Source organism: Phyllobates terribilis, unplaced genomic scaffold (genome assembly GCF_046119375.1).
Source record: "Phyllobates terribilis strain yellow unplaced genomic scaffold, ASM4611937v1 Scaffold_11__3_contigs__length_659146591, whole genome shotgun sequence".
NCBI lineage: Eukaryota > Metazoa > Chordata > Amphibia > Anura > Dendrobatidae > Phyllobates > Phyllobates terribilis.
The window spans coordinates 407,093,471-407,108,495 of NW_027362771.1; positions in this window are offsets into that span (position 1 = coordinate 407,093,471).

Genomic DNA, 15,025 nt, shown 5'->3' on the forward strand with positions numbered 1-15,025 from the left:
TCTCTCTCCCCATGATTCCAGCCCAAAACATTACTCCACCTCCTCCTTGTTGGCGCTGTAGCCGTGTTTGCGTGGGGTGTCCATCAACCAGCCATCCTCCACTCCATCCATCTGGACCATCGAGCGCTGCACGGCACTCATCCGTGAACAAAACTGTTTTGAAATCAGTCTTCATGTAATGTTTGGCCCACTGGAGCCGTTTCTGCTTGTGTGAAGTGGATAGAGGAGGTCGACAGGATGGCGTATGCACAGCTGCAAACCTCTGAAGGACCCTGCATCTTGTTGTTCGGGGGACGTTGGAGGCACAAGCAGCTTCAAAAACTTGTCTGCTGCTATGACAAGGCTTTTTTGCCGCTGCTCTTTCAACCTGACGTAATTGCCTGTAGGAAAGAGTCCTCAATTTGCCCTTATCAGCACGCACACGTGTGTACTGTGAATCAGCTACATACTTCTTGATTGCCAAGACACTTCATCCTGATCATCGCACAATGTTGATTGTAGTCATGCCTTGACCTAAACACTCCACAATTTGTTGCTTCTCAGCAGCCGACACATCCTTTTTCTTTCCCATTTTGGCAGAAAATGTAGGCTGCTTAATAATGTGAGAGAGCCTTCTTAAGTAGTCTTGCCTTTCATTGGACACACCTGCCAAACTAATTAGCACAGGTGTCTGCAATTGCTTACAGTGATATAAAGAGCCCTGACACACATCACCATCAATGAGTTTAACTGACAAACAAACAAATTTTTCCCTTATCACTCCTAAACACTTTTTGCATAATAATTTGGAACGCAGTGTACATGTGCTTTTCCACAAAACACCAGCGGTTCACGTAGTGAATCTTACAGTTCTAACTTGCCAACCGTGGTCTGTATGGAGTTGTTCAATAAAGGGCCCAAAATTAAGATAACATAGATGGGAGAGGTCTCTATGAATAGGAATTCCTAAGTATTTGATACCCTGTGAGGGACAGGCAAAGGGAAAGTTGGACTGGATGGAATCCTATATGGATTTGGGGAGGGAGACATCGAGGGCCTCAGACTTCGCTGCATTGATTTTAAAATTTGACCATGTAACAAAGTGATCTATTTCAGCCATAACAGCATGGATGGATATATGTGATTGAGTGATATATACTAGGACATCATCAGCAAATAGAGAGCACTTGTACTCGGTGCCTCCCACCTCAATCCACCTAATATTGGGGTTATGGCGAATTGATGAGAGCAGGTGCTCCGTCACTAGGATGTATAAGAGAGGGGACAGAGGACATCCCTGCCTTGTCCCATTGGTGATTGTGAAAGGTGATGAAAATGTTCTGACGCACCCCCTGGGCCTTGGGACACCCGGAGCCGGACCCTTTTTGGTGGATGCTGGTGGTTGTAGTCTTCGTGGCGGCGACCCGGTTCCGTGGCTCAGGGCGGTCAAACCAGTGGCGGAACTATTTATGTGGTTTTGATGTTTAAATGTCCGACTACGCCACCCGTGGATTGCGGTCAGAGTGAACCGCTGCTACAGGGCAGACCGCTGAGGCTGGTGTTGTGGGTGCAGCAGAGCATAGCATAACTCCCCACGGGAGGAGTATAGCCTCAGGGCAGTGTATGCGGAGGATGGGGGTGATGGTGCAGGGCAGCAGCAGTAACGACACGGAGTCAGTGATGCAGTCCAGGGCCTTTACTCACAGTTCTTATTATCCAGACCACGTCTGCAGGTAACGGCTGCCCACGTCGTACTGTGCTCACCAGGTGAGGGGCTCAGACAACTCCCAGATAACTTTGGAGCACTTCACAGGACCCCCTTTGTGTGTCCTTTGTCTGGCCTTTCTTACCAACACTTCTCTCCGGCTGCCTCAGGCCTCCTCTTGGTAAACTTGGCGCCAGTTTCCCTGACCCTATGTGGTGCCTTCCTAGCGGGTGTAGCGAGGGGCTGCGCCACATAAAATGTCAGAGCCTCCGGTTTCTAGCTGAGGGTCGTTTCCTGCCTCCACTAGTTCGGGGACCGGTCACCCCCTTTGGCCTGACCCCTCCACGCAGGTGGATTCGGGCGTGCAGTGGCGACTCGCCCGTCCGCACCCCTGGGATCCCTTCATTCCTCGTTCCTGGAGCCTTCTCCGCTCCTCTTCCTTCCTTCTCCCTCTTCCAGGCCTGGGCCTCTGTTACTAGGCCCGCCTCCGGAGCAGAGCTCATGCAGAGCCCCTGCTCCCTGCCACTTCTGCTCAGACTTCTCTGCACTGAACTAAGATGGTGCCCACCTTTTATACTCCCTTCTCAATGCACCCAGGAACTGCTTCCTCCCTGCTCCTGCACTACAGGGTTCCCCTTCCTCAGTGTTCCCTCCCCCCACTCCAGCCAGGGACAGGGACTGTCGTGCCCATCTCAGGGGCATATTGGTCGCCCTGCCCCACGGCAATGTGGTGTAATGCATGCAGGTGTCGGGTCCTGATCCACACTCCATCCTTACCTGAGAGTGAGATATCACACCTCTGGGTGAGGTGCAATACGTCTGTAGCAACCGAGCCCTCAGGGTGCTACAGTTCCATTTATCTTCAGCCTAGGTGACGTATTGCGATACAGGGCCGTGATTTTGGCTATAAAAGGGTCCCCTAGACCCCTACCCCAAGCTTTTTAAGAGAATCATATATGGCGTGCCAGGAGACTCTATGGAATGCTTTCTCAGCATCCAACGAGAGTATCTACTTACAAATTTTTAACTGCATCTAGCCCAGGAAATACTTTGTGCCTAGTAGCAGTGTCTGCTAGTCAGCGGATTATCCCGGCTGTTAAGCAAGCTACACCACCTGTAGTTTGGACACTTAATTTTTTCAAAGGAAATGCTTCGGGACCATGGGATACTTAGTGAAGAGCATCAGGAGGCACCCCAAGGCATAGGGGCTGGGACTGGCACTAGGATGCCTTGCGGTGGACAGCCGAGCTCGATCCTTATAAAAGCTTTTTAACTGCAGCAGCTTTAGTGGACGCTACTGGAGCTGGAATTACGCGGCTGCTGGCATGAGACTTGCCCTCCAATACATCCTTGTAAATGGATTTAAAGTGTATTCATTCAAATTAGAGAGACAATTTAAATTAAAAAGCTTAGAGCTGCCTCCACCACAGGGGGGCTCGCTCGACCCACCAGCGGACAGGCACCAGTATTGGGAGAGGGGGGCTGGCCGTCAGGGTTCACCGCGGCTCTGGCACAAACCCGGCGACACGGAGGTGGCACGGGCAGGAGCGGACTGGCCGTGTCGGCTTCTCACTTTTTGGATTTTAGAAGGGCATGACATGCCTATATCTGTGTCTCCCCCTCCTTTTACTCCTCCACCTCTTTTATTTTCGCATGACTATATGTACTTGTCACTTTTCCATGTGTTAGTTATGTCTTCTGAGCAGTTTGTCAGCTTTTGGACACCTTTGAAGGTGTTTTCTATGTGTTTCTATGTGTTTTTGTTTGCCTGCCATTGGTTTTAACGGTGTTCGAAGGTGTTCGACGAACAGTTCGACGAACAGTTCGGCGAACACACGGGTGTTCGACGAACCGAACCGAACTCGAACACTACGGGGGTGGCTCAACACTAGTTCTAACAGCAAGTATGTTAGAGACCATCAACTTTAAAAGGTTAACTTGGAAAGATTATGCAAATTTCCTCGGCAGCGAAAAAGAGTACTTGAACGCTATAGCGCCACCTATTGGAAGCAGCAATCCTACAAGTCACAATCGACCCTTTAAAGAGCCTTGCAATATGACTTGGGTAATAGCCAAATCAGAATCTCATTTTGCAGACACTGTTTTGGACTGTTGGCTCTCGTCAGTGCAAAGCAAGAGAACTGATTTGGCTAGGCGAGAGGCTATCGACTGAGGTCTAAGGGGTAACGTTTCTCCTTGTGGAGAGTGACATACAGGTTCTGGCATGCCAAGGTAAGGAGGCTTATTCGCTGTGTAGTGCTCCTGTAGGAAATTGGAAAGATTAGGCACTAGTCACTCTAGCATGTCCCAGAAGAGCTCCAGCCGTCACTTGTTTACTCCCTATACAGGACTTACAAAGGTGGACAAATGGGTTGCTTCTACCACAAAGTAGCTGCTGGAGGGAACTGATGGCAAGGGTAATCAGAAATAAGCTGTATCAGTATCAGGAGAGAAAAAAACATTGCCAGATTAACAAGGCAAATTTATTGTCTGAGGAATAGCTAGGGTCAGATACCAGGAGATCATACAAAAGCTAAGTGAGATGGGCTGTGGTCAAAGTCAATAGGATTTACAGAGAAAGACAAAGTCCGAAACAATCCAGGTCAACATCAGGATAAACTTAACTCAGAATTTCCTAATTATGTGTTTGAAAATAAGTAAGTTTTTTTTCCAGTTAATAACTGCCCTGTCAGTTTTTTGTGCATAGCATACCCACTGATTTAAATAAGCAGCATGTAATGCTTTATCTGTCCTGTAGTGTCACTGCAGACAATTTGAACACTTCTTACCAGATGTTTATGAAAGATTGCAGCTATTCGCTGGGAGTTTAAACAGTAAATAAAACAAGCTATGATCATCTTATCATTGGAGAATTTATACATTTACTGTATATATTTTACTCTGTTCATTAAGTTTTATGGGAAGGGGAAATTCATATGAATGCATATATACTTTTATGATCATATTCATTGATTTTCACATTGTAGAGTGAATAATCTCACCATCTTTTTATTTTAGTGAAAAAGTTTACATATTGTTTTTCCTAACATGTTTCCTATGCCACTATGTGATTTCTTATCATCTTGTTTTTTGTTTTTTTACAGTATCTTGGGAATGCACATGTCAAGCTTGCTGGTATTCTCTCTCTGATGAACATCATATTGGTAAGACCATTAATATTTTTTAAAAGTAGTATCTCAGTTATGTACCTCACAGATGTATGAAAAATAATATGTTGAACAACTAGTTTCTGGATGCCTGAATATTATGTGGCTTGATTTTAAGGTGTTAAAAAATTTTTGGTAAGTTGTGTGGGTTGAGAGGATTTTAAAATTTTATCTTTTTCCAAATTCTATAGCTGGATATTGAAATTGATTGACGTGTTTTTTTCAACCAATGTAGTTACATAGTGTAATAGAAACATTTTCTCATTGAGACCAATGAAGCCATTAGACAGAAAACACAATATTTTCAAATAGCGGACTTTGGAATATTGGAAATGCAACTGCATGGAAGAATGAAATAATCTTGCTTATGACCTTTACTGTCTTTAATGTTATTTTTTAATTTAGTAAAGGCAAAGTTATACTATGCATGAACAAAAGAAGTCTTTTATAGTCTTCATCATACCCAACTGAATAATGCGATGTATGATATTAAATAAGTGAATGAAACACAAAGACCAAAAGGTCAGCAAGAGCTAAAGTTCTGCTAGTAAATTAAATGGATTTCACTGTCATATTGGAAATAAATAAAACATATGGTCATGGCTACAGATCCAGTGTTATGTGTAAGTCATAACTAATTTTTCAGGAGTTTATTAGAAAATAGTATGGTTGTATAGTGAACGGTATAAGTACTTATCTGGAACATTCATAGCTGTAATTTTCCATTTTTTTATCAAATGCAGTAGAATGGTTATTAAAGAAGCTCAGCATACAGAATGGTTCATAGAGATGAAGCTACATTTACCTAACACACTGAACATTTTGCTTTTCTTGTAGAACTTACACCAATTTTTTTTATGCACATTTGAAATCTTGTACAATTAGGCAGAATTACCACGTACACCTTTATTTTAAAATCTTATATTACACTAAAGTATGCATTTTTCTGATTATTTTTACAAATATATTTTAATTCTAAAAACTGCATCAATGGCTGCAAATCAGCATGCCTCTTGAGGTTCCAAACATGTGCATCTGCAAACTTCCCCTGACAGTGTTTTTTCAGTAACGTGATAAATGAGCTGCCTGTATGCTCAGTTCATCAGCTAAACTGGACCATTTCTGTTGCAGCTGAAGCAGAGATAGATAAGGACTGGCTTAGCTAGTGAACAGAGTCAAACAGAGTCCCTTCAGGAAGCACTCTGTCTAAAGGTGCAGATAGACAGATGTATAATACAAACGACAATTGCATCGCAGTGCACGGACTGGTCGACCCAAGCATGACAGCAGCATAGAAATACAGGATGCCATGCTCGGGTCAGGAGAGCTGCCGACCAGTCCATGCACTGAGATGTGATTGTTATCTGTGTCATACGGCCGTCTGACTTCACCCTAAATCTGAACGTTGCAGTGTGGCTCCTGCTGTCATTTCAATATAAAGTATATTACATACTAAAGATGAGTGGCTCGGTTCACAGATACTCAAGTTCTAGTTGAATTTTCTGAAATTCACAGTTTCACATTAATTAGAATATTTTGAGATGCGCTTCACAAAACAAAAAACTTGCCCGGCACAGCTTCCCATGCTGCTGGCGCTGCTGAAGCATCAGAGAGCAGGCTTACATAATTTTGCATTGCATAGTGGACTTCCCCATAATGCCCTACAGCTATGACATCTTACACATTACCTTGTACAGTGGTGATCAGTACCTGGGTTATCACAGATCAGCTGTTGCCAGTGGAGCACAGTTTGTACAGCAGAGTCGTTTTCTATCACCAGAGTCACTGGACAAGTCTCTCTCTTCTGTAGAGTGTAAGCTCTTATGGTCAGCTGGGTCCTCTCTCTTCTGTACAGTGTAAGTGTTTATGGACAGCGGGCTCCTCTCTCTCCTGTAGCGTATTAGTTCTTATGATCAGCACAATTCTCTCTCTCATGCCTACATTATAAGCTTTTAAAGTCAGCTGGGTCCTCTCTCTCCCGTAGAATGTAAGCTTTCATGGTCAGTGGGTTCCTCTCTCTCTTTGTCTCTCTCTCCGGTAAAATGTCATTTCTAATGGTCAATGAGGTTCTTTCTCTCCTCTTCCCTAAGTGTAAAGCTTTCCAGTGTTCAAATTTGCGCAAATTTATTCTCTGCAAATCAAATGTTTGGAGAAAATATGTCACAGCTGGTGAACTTAAATTGTAAAATATTTGCTCACCTCTAATAAAGGGAACTGTCAGCAGTTTTTTTCTACCTCATCTGAGGGCAGCATGATGTAGGCAAAGAGATCCTGAATCCAACAATGTATCACTTAGTTTCCAAGGTGCAGCAGTTGAGAGTTTTTAGATTTAGCAATGCAGCAGAGCTGAGAAAGCTAATCCCGCCCACATCCGGCTCTCCCTGTATATAGCTTTAGACAGTGAGGTGTTTGTCAGGGAAGGGGGTGGAGTTGGACTATAAAGCACAAGGTCAGCTAGTCACAGCAAGGTTAAGCAGTGTAAGTAAACAACAGCACATAGCCGGACATGTGACACATCATTGAGTTCAGCCTTTTAACCCTTACCTCATGTTGTCCACAGTTTACATATCAAACAACTGCTGACAGATTCCCTTTAAATATGCTTCAACAATTTTGATTTTGAAGAATAACAATTCTAAACTTTCTAACGCTGTGTGCCCACTATGCGTTTTTTAAGCATTTCCGCAGTGGCAATTCCGCCGCAGAAACGTTTAAAAAATGCTTGGTAGAAAGTCTGCCATGTTCCCCAATGATAATGCTGTGCACATGCTGCGGAAATTTCTGCTGCGCATTATCATTGCGGAAAAATCCACAGCACTACCAATTATTTTGCGTAATCGTGGCGTTTTCGCCGCCATTGACTTGCATTGAATCGCATAATATCTGCATCACTACATGTGCACATGTGGATATTAAGTAATTCAATGTATTCAATGTGCGGATGGTACCCAGGTTTGGAGAAGAGGAGACTCTCCTCCAGACCCAGGTACCATAGTGCCTGTAGTTAAAAAAGAATTAAAATAAAAAATATACATTATACTTTCCTTCTGATGGCCCCCGTTCTCCTCAGAGATCCGTCCTGGCTTCCCGGCAGCTAGCGATGGTCTAATAGGACCTGCCATAACGTCAATTAGTCATGTGACAGGTCACGCGACCGCTGACGTCGGCGGTAGCGTGACCCGTTATATGACTAAATGACGTCATAGAAGGTCCTTTTACACAACCGCGAGACACCGGGGAGCTCGGACGCATCGGATAAGGACACCGAGGGCCATCAGAAGGTACTGTAAGTATAATATTAACTTTTTTATTTTTTACCAATCTTTTATGGTCACAATATACAGTGGTGGCCAAAAGTATTGGCACCCCTGCAATTCTGTCAGATAATACTCAGTTTCTTCCTGAAAATGATTGCAATCACAAATTCTCTGGTATTATTATCTTCATTTAATTTGCTTGCAAGGAAAAAACACAAAAGAGAATGAAGCAAAAATCAAATCATTGATCATTTCACGCAAAACTCCAAAAATGGGCCAGACAAAAGTATTGGCACCCTCAGCCTAATACTTGGTTGCTCAACCTTTAGCCAAAATAACTGCGAACAACTGCTTCCGGTAACCATCAATGAGTTTCTTACAATGCTCTGCTGGAATTATAGACCATTCTTCTTTGGCAAACTGCTCCAGGTCCCTGATATTTGAAGGGTGCCTTCTCCAAACTGCCATTTTGAGATCTCTCCACAGGTGTTCTATGGGATTCAGGTCTGGACTCATTGCTGGCCACCTTAGAAGTCTCCAGTGCTTTCTCTCAAACCATTTTATACTGCTTTTGGAAGTGTGTTTTGGGTCATTGCCCTGCTGGAAGACTCATGACCTCTGAGGGAGACCCAGCTTTATCACACTGGGCCCTACATTATGCTGCAAAATTTGTTGGTAGTCTTCAGACTTCATAATGCACACGGTCAAGCAGTCCAGTGCCAGAGGCTGCAAAGCAACCCCAAAACATCAGGGAGCCTCTGCCATGTTTGACTGTAGGGACCGTGTTCTTTTCTTTGAATGCCTCTATTTTTTTTCCTGTACACTCTATGTTGATGCTTTTTGCCAAAAAGCTCTACTTTTGTCTCATCTGACCAGAGAACATTTTTCCAAAATGTTTTAGGCTTTCTCAGGTAAGTTTTGGCAAACTCCAGCCTGGCTTTTTTATGTCTCGGGGTAAGAAGTGGGGTCTTCCTGGGTATCCTACCATACAGTCCCTTTTCATTCAGACGCCGACGGATAGTACGGGTTGACACTGTTGTACCCTCGGACTGCAGGGCAGCTTGAACTTGTTTGCATGTTAGTCGAGGTTCTTTATCCACCATCCGCACAATCTTGCGTTGAAATCTCTCGTCAATTTTTCTTTTCCGTCCACATCTAGGGAGGTTAGCGACAGTGCCATGGGCTTTAAACTTCTTGATGACACTGTGCACGGAAGACACAGGAACATTCAGGTCTTAGGAGATAGACTTGTAGCCTTGAGATTGCTCATGCTGCCTCACAATTTGGTCTCTCAAGTTCTCAGACAGTTCTTTGGTCTTCTTTCTTTTCTCCATGCTCAATGTGGTACACACAAGGACACAGGACAGAGGTTGAGTCAACTTTAATCCATGTTAACTGGCTGCAAGTGTGATTTAGTTATTGCCAACACCTGTTAGGTGCCACAGGTAAGTTACAGGTGCTGTTAATTACACGAATTAGAGAATCATCACATGATTTTTCAAACAGTGCCAATACTTTTGTCCACTGCCTTTTTTAGGCTTGGTGTGGAATTATATCCAATTTGGCTTTAGGACAATTCTTTTTGTGTTTTTTCATTGAAGACAAATTAAATGAAGATAATAATACCAAAGAATTTGTGATTGCAATCATTTTCAGGAAGAAACTGAGTATTATCTGACAGAATTGCAGGGGTGCCAATACTTTTGGCCACCACTGTATAAATCCATGCCGGTTGCATGGATTTATATAGTGTGACCAAGTTCCCAAGCACTTTCCAAGTGATGCTAAAATCGCTTGGAAAGCGCTTGACAACCCGCATGCGAAATCGCATGTGCAAAACGCTTCACTTCCGCATGTCCCTGGCAGGAAAAATGCATGTACAATCTGCATGCGTTTTTTCTGCCAGAGAGATTCAGAAATGCTCAGGAAATATCCGGAGCATTTCTGCATCGTGGGCACATAGCCTAATAGTAATAGCTTTAGGTTGCTTGTTTAATCTTTTTGAGGACGTGTGAGTGGATGAATGCATTCTTATTTACAAACGGAGGCTTTAACCACATAAACCTAAAGAGAATTTTTAGGTAATTTAGACTATCCCTAGGTTGTGATCCAAAGAGTAGTTTCTACTTCTTGCATACAAGGAAACCAAGTACCAAGAATCAAAACTCAAGGTCATCCATAGCAGCATATAAAGAAAAACCAATAACAGGAAACAGGCTAGATCGAATATTGGAATTAAAATAAAAGTACACTGACAAAAAGGAACTAAGACCTATTTCAGGAATTACTCCAATGCACTGAGTGTTTTAATAAGGCAAAATCCAGGGAAGGCTTTAATGTGATATCAGAATGCATTGCCTCTTAAAGGGACAGCACAGGAAAAAATGCTAATGTAATAAATGGGGTGTTGACTCCAAGTACATTAACGCTATGTTCATATGATAAGTTCATATGGATAGGATTTATAGAAATCTCTTGCCCACTGTGCTTTTCTTTTACTCAGTGTAAACTGACCTGCGGTGCGTGTTTCAAATCAACAATATGTCAATTTCTCTTGCAGATATGCTGAATTTTATGTGCAGATTTTCCCCATAGACTTGCATTAGATGCAAAAATTTAACAAGTAAAAGACACATATGCATTTTTAGTGCATTTCCGCCCTGGAAATGCATCAAAAACCCATGTGATCCACAGATAACTATATCAATAAAGGTTTGTCAAAGCCAAATACCAGCAAGTATCAAAAACAAAGCAGCTTTATTTAAAACATGATACACCAAAAAGAGACAAAAAACATAGCGTCAAAAATGTGATAAAAACACATGTATCATAAACGAAATGAAAAAAGTCAAGTAACCTAATTTACATGATAGGTGCAGAAATGTTGCAAAAGGCACGTTCATGCATTCAGTATCTGGTCAGTATTTTACATCAGTATTTGTAAGCCAAAACCAGGAGTGGGAAAGTATAATAGAAACACGTCACCACTTCTGTAGTTTTCATCCACGCCTGGTTTTGGCTTACAAATACTGAGGTCATCCTCTAATATGGAAACCATTAGAAATACTACTTCCAGTGATCTGAATAATTTCGGTAAATCAGAACTGTCTTGGTTGGGAAAGATATTAGCAGTCAAAATAATTACTCTTCCAAAAATGTTATACATCTTTAGATCCCTTCTAGTGTTGAGTGAATTTGTTCGGCATTTCAAATTCGGGTTCATGTTCGGGGTTCCGTCTTGTTCGTGCCAAAAAATCGTCTCCGCCCATGAGCATCCCTGATTTGCCACGCTGTCACGCAGTTATCTGATCTCAACTAAACTGTGGGCATGCAAGCGACTTATTTCATATTTACTGGAAGTGTCCAATAATTAAAAAACTATAGACCCAAACTTCACAGTTCATTAACAAAATGCTTGAAAGAGAATTAATAATTAGCTCCTCCAACAAGTTCCATTCTGATTCACATTTCTCTGGTGGTAAAAATTACGATTGCATTTTTTTGGAAGAGAACAATTTCCCCTAATTTTTCAGATATTCTTGATAGAATTGCTACACATAGGTCTTATAAATTTAGATTTGCTATAGCAAGTGACTCTGTTAAAATATTCCAAAGAAAATGGAAACCTTGGGATCTTATTTCTCCTAAGATGGTATAATAATTGTAAACTGTATAAGTATTGTACTATTACTTTTGTTCATAATACCGTGAAATAGTTGATTATGAGTACTTTACATGTTTTTATTATTAAGAATTTCATATTCTCCTCTATGTATCACATTCACTATTATATTGTTTACGACTTTAATCTGAGTTCTCCAATTTCCTTTTCCTTTTTTCCAATTCATTCCTAGTTTTTCCCTTCCTAATATTTAGTCCCATCCCTCTTTTTCCTTTATTTTCCCTCCCCCCTCCTTTTTTTCTCCTTTCCCCCTTTTTAAATGAATGTTAAAAATTTAATAAAAAAATATTGAAACACAAATACTGAGGTCAAATACTGAACATGTGATCATGGCCAAAATCAAAAATTCACCAAATAGTCATCATAGAAACATAGCCTAAAAGGCTGATAGATCTTGACCTGCCCAAAGATCAATATGGAGCGCATCATGCATCATCCAGCTACATCATTACTAGCAGGAGAATGCAATTAGTAAATTCTTCATTAGGTTTTCACACTTACACATGTTTTGACAAGGTCCATCTATTTAGACTTTTATAGATGGAGGTATTTTTTATATAAGCAGAAAATCATGTATATAAATATGAGGTATCATTTAGTTGGGCTATCCCCTGGCAGTCTGTAGATTTAAAAATATGTGGCCAAATATTCTTGTGGCTTCTTGACTTCATCATGCAGATCAGATACTATTTTCATCATGGCAGGCTTCCTTTAATGTGGATATCTGATTTAAACCTCTTTGGTGGACCCCAGGTCACTCAACGGTCATAATCAGGTGGCAACCTAATGCCTTGATTGGCTGAGAACTCATCCCCCAGTTATGACCTCACACCAGAAAAGAAACTACTCTCTAAGCAAGCATTTGGAGATAAAATACAGTATGCACTATAGTATCAGAAATGAGCGGAGAAAAATAAATAGATTTAAAATATGATGGTTATATACAATATTTCTGGGTGCCATGTAATAACACTGATTGTGTTTTTTTATTTTCCATTTAAAGATAGATGGGTATGCTAATTTGTCTACTGTTTTTCAAATTATATTTTAAATTATCATTTACATCAAGGCTGCTTACAACCCAGGTTCTCAGTCGCTCCGTGCACAGCTGATTTATAGGTTTTTTTGAAGGCTTTGCTTTTGCTCTATTAGAATTTTTATTTGCATTGATGGATGTCCAAGAAAACTGCTTTATCTTTAATTAAGTTAATGCCAATGTAATTTTGTAATTTTTCCTACGTAAGATGTTTTACACCAGATGTGGAGTGAAATTTTCCCATGCTGATGCCAGAACTTTTGTACCTGTTTGAAATTTATGAGTTACAGGAACATTTATGAATTTCTTTCGGTCTGCTTTAGGCATTAGCTTCAGAGTTGGCAGCAGAAAAATTTGCTAATAATATTTTTCTTTCCTTTGTATTCTTAACCAGAGATTTACATTTGCTAGGATTACATTGAAAACAAATAAACTTAAACACATGATTCTAATTAGAGACTGGAGAACGTTTTAAGGTTTAGCGAGCTGAGATTTTCCTAAGAGTCTTATAAAATATTCTGGTAAGGAATTAATGCCTTTTGTAATTTCAATACATTTTCTTAAAGTTAACTTTATATGTTATAGATTTGAATATTTCCTTGAGGAAAATGAAATAGATTTTCAAATAGATTTGCACTACCAAACGAAAGATTCTCTTTTGTACTATGTTCTATGCAAGCGAAATACCTTTTCTCTTAAGGGTATATTCAATCAATGAAAAATCTTTAGCATATTACAGAATCAGCAAAGTGTATGAGATTTTGCTGCATTTCAACCCAATCATTGCAAATCATAAATTGTAAGGATAAAAAAATTGAAATGTGCATAGAAGTTGACCTGCAGTGTTGATTTTAACTACTTTACGACCTTGGGATTTTCCATTTTTGCATTTTCGTTTTTCGCTTCCCTTGTTCCCAGAGCCATAGCGTTTTTATTTTTTGGAAAATATGGCCGTGTGAGGGCTTATTTTTTGCGGGACAAGTTGTACTTTTAAACTCCATTACTAGTTTTACCATAACATGTACTGGAAAATGGGAAAAAAAATTCCAAGTGCGATGAAATTGCAAAAAAATGCAATTCCACAGATGGTTTTTTTTTCCACGTTCACTGGCATCATTATTCTCCAGGTCATTACGAGTTCTTAGACACCAAACATGTGTAGGTTCTTTTTTATTTAAATAGTGAAAAAAAAATCCAAAGTTTGCTTAAAAAAAAAAAAGTGGCGCCATTTTACGAGACCCGTAGCGTCTCCATTTTTCGTGATCTGGGGCCGGGTCGGGGCTTATTTTTATTGATACCATTTTGGGGTAGATACGATGTTTTGATCTCCCGTTATTGCATTTTATTGCAATGTTGAGGCGACCAAAAAAACATAATTCTGGTGTTTGGAATTTTTTTCTCGTTATGCCATTTACTAATCGGATTAATTATTTTTTTACATTGATAGATCGGGCGATTCTGAACGCGGCAATACCAAATATGTGTATGTGGGGTTTATTTTTTATTATTTTATTTTGAATGGGGCAAAACGGGGGTGATTTTAGTGTTTTTAAAAACATTTTTTTTACACTTTTTGCTTGCTTCTATAATCTCCATAGGAGACTAGAAGCAGCAACTATATGATCGCCTCTGCTACATAGAGGTGATGAGCTGATCACTTCTATGTAGCAGAAATGCTCCTGAGCTATGAGCCCCTAGGTGGCGCTCATAGCAATCTTTACATGACAACCACTGGGGTCTGCTGCAGTGCCGGAGTCCGTGCTGAACTGGGGGTGTATTAGTACGCCCCAGGCCAGTAAAGGGTTAACCGCTTCCTGACATTGCAAGTATCAGTACGTCCTATATTCAAAGTACTTTCCACAAATGGATGTACTGGTACATTTAGGTGATCATACAAGCACAGGAGCTTTGCCCGATATGAGCCCAGGAGCTGTTCCCGTAGTGATCACAGCTGGGAGCTTGGCTTAACTGCCAGCCGAGCTTCTGCACTAACAGTCAGGGCCTATGCAGCACCATCCTTGACTATTTAACCATCTATATGCTGTGATCAATAGCAGTTTGGAATTTTAAAGGTTGTGAGAGGTTGGATAGGGCTCCCTCTTTCACTCGATCTCTTCCCCCTCGCTATGCAATTACGGAGTGGTGATGGTTGTTTTATCAACCGGAGTTCAATCAATGACCATCAGTGGCCCATTAGGC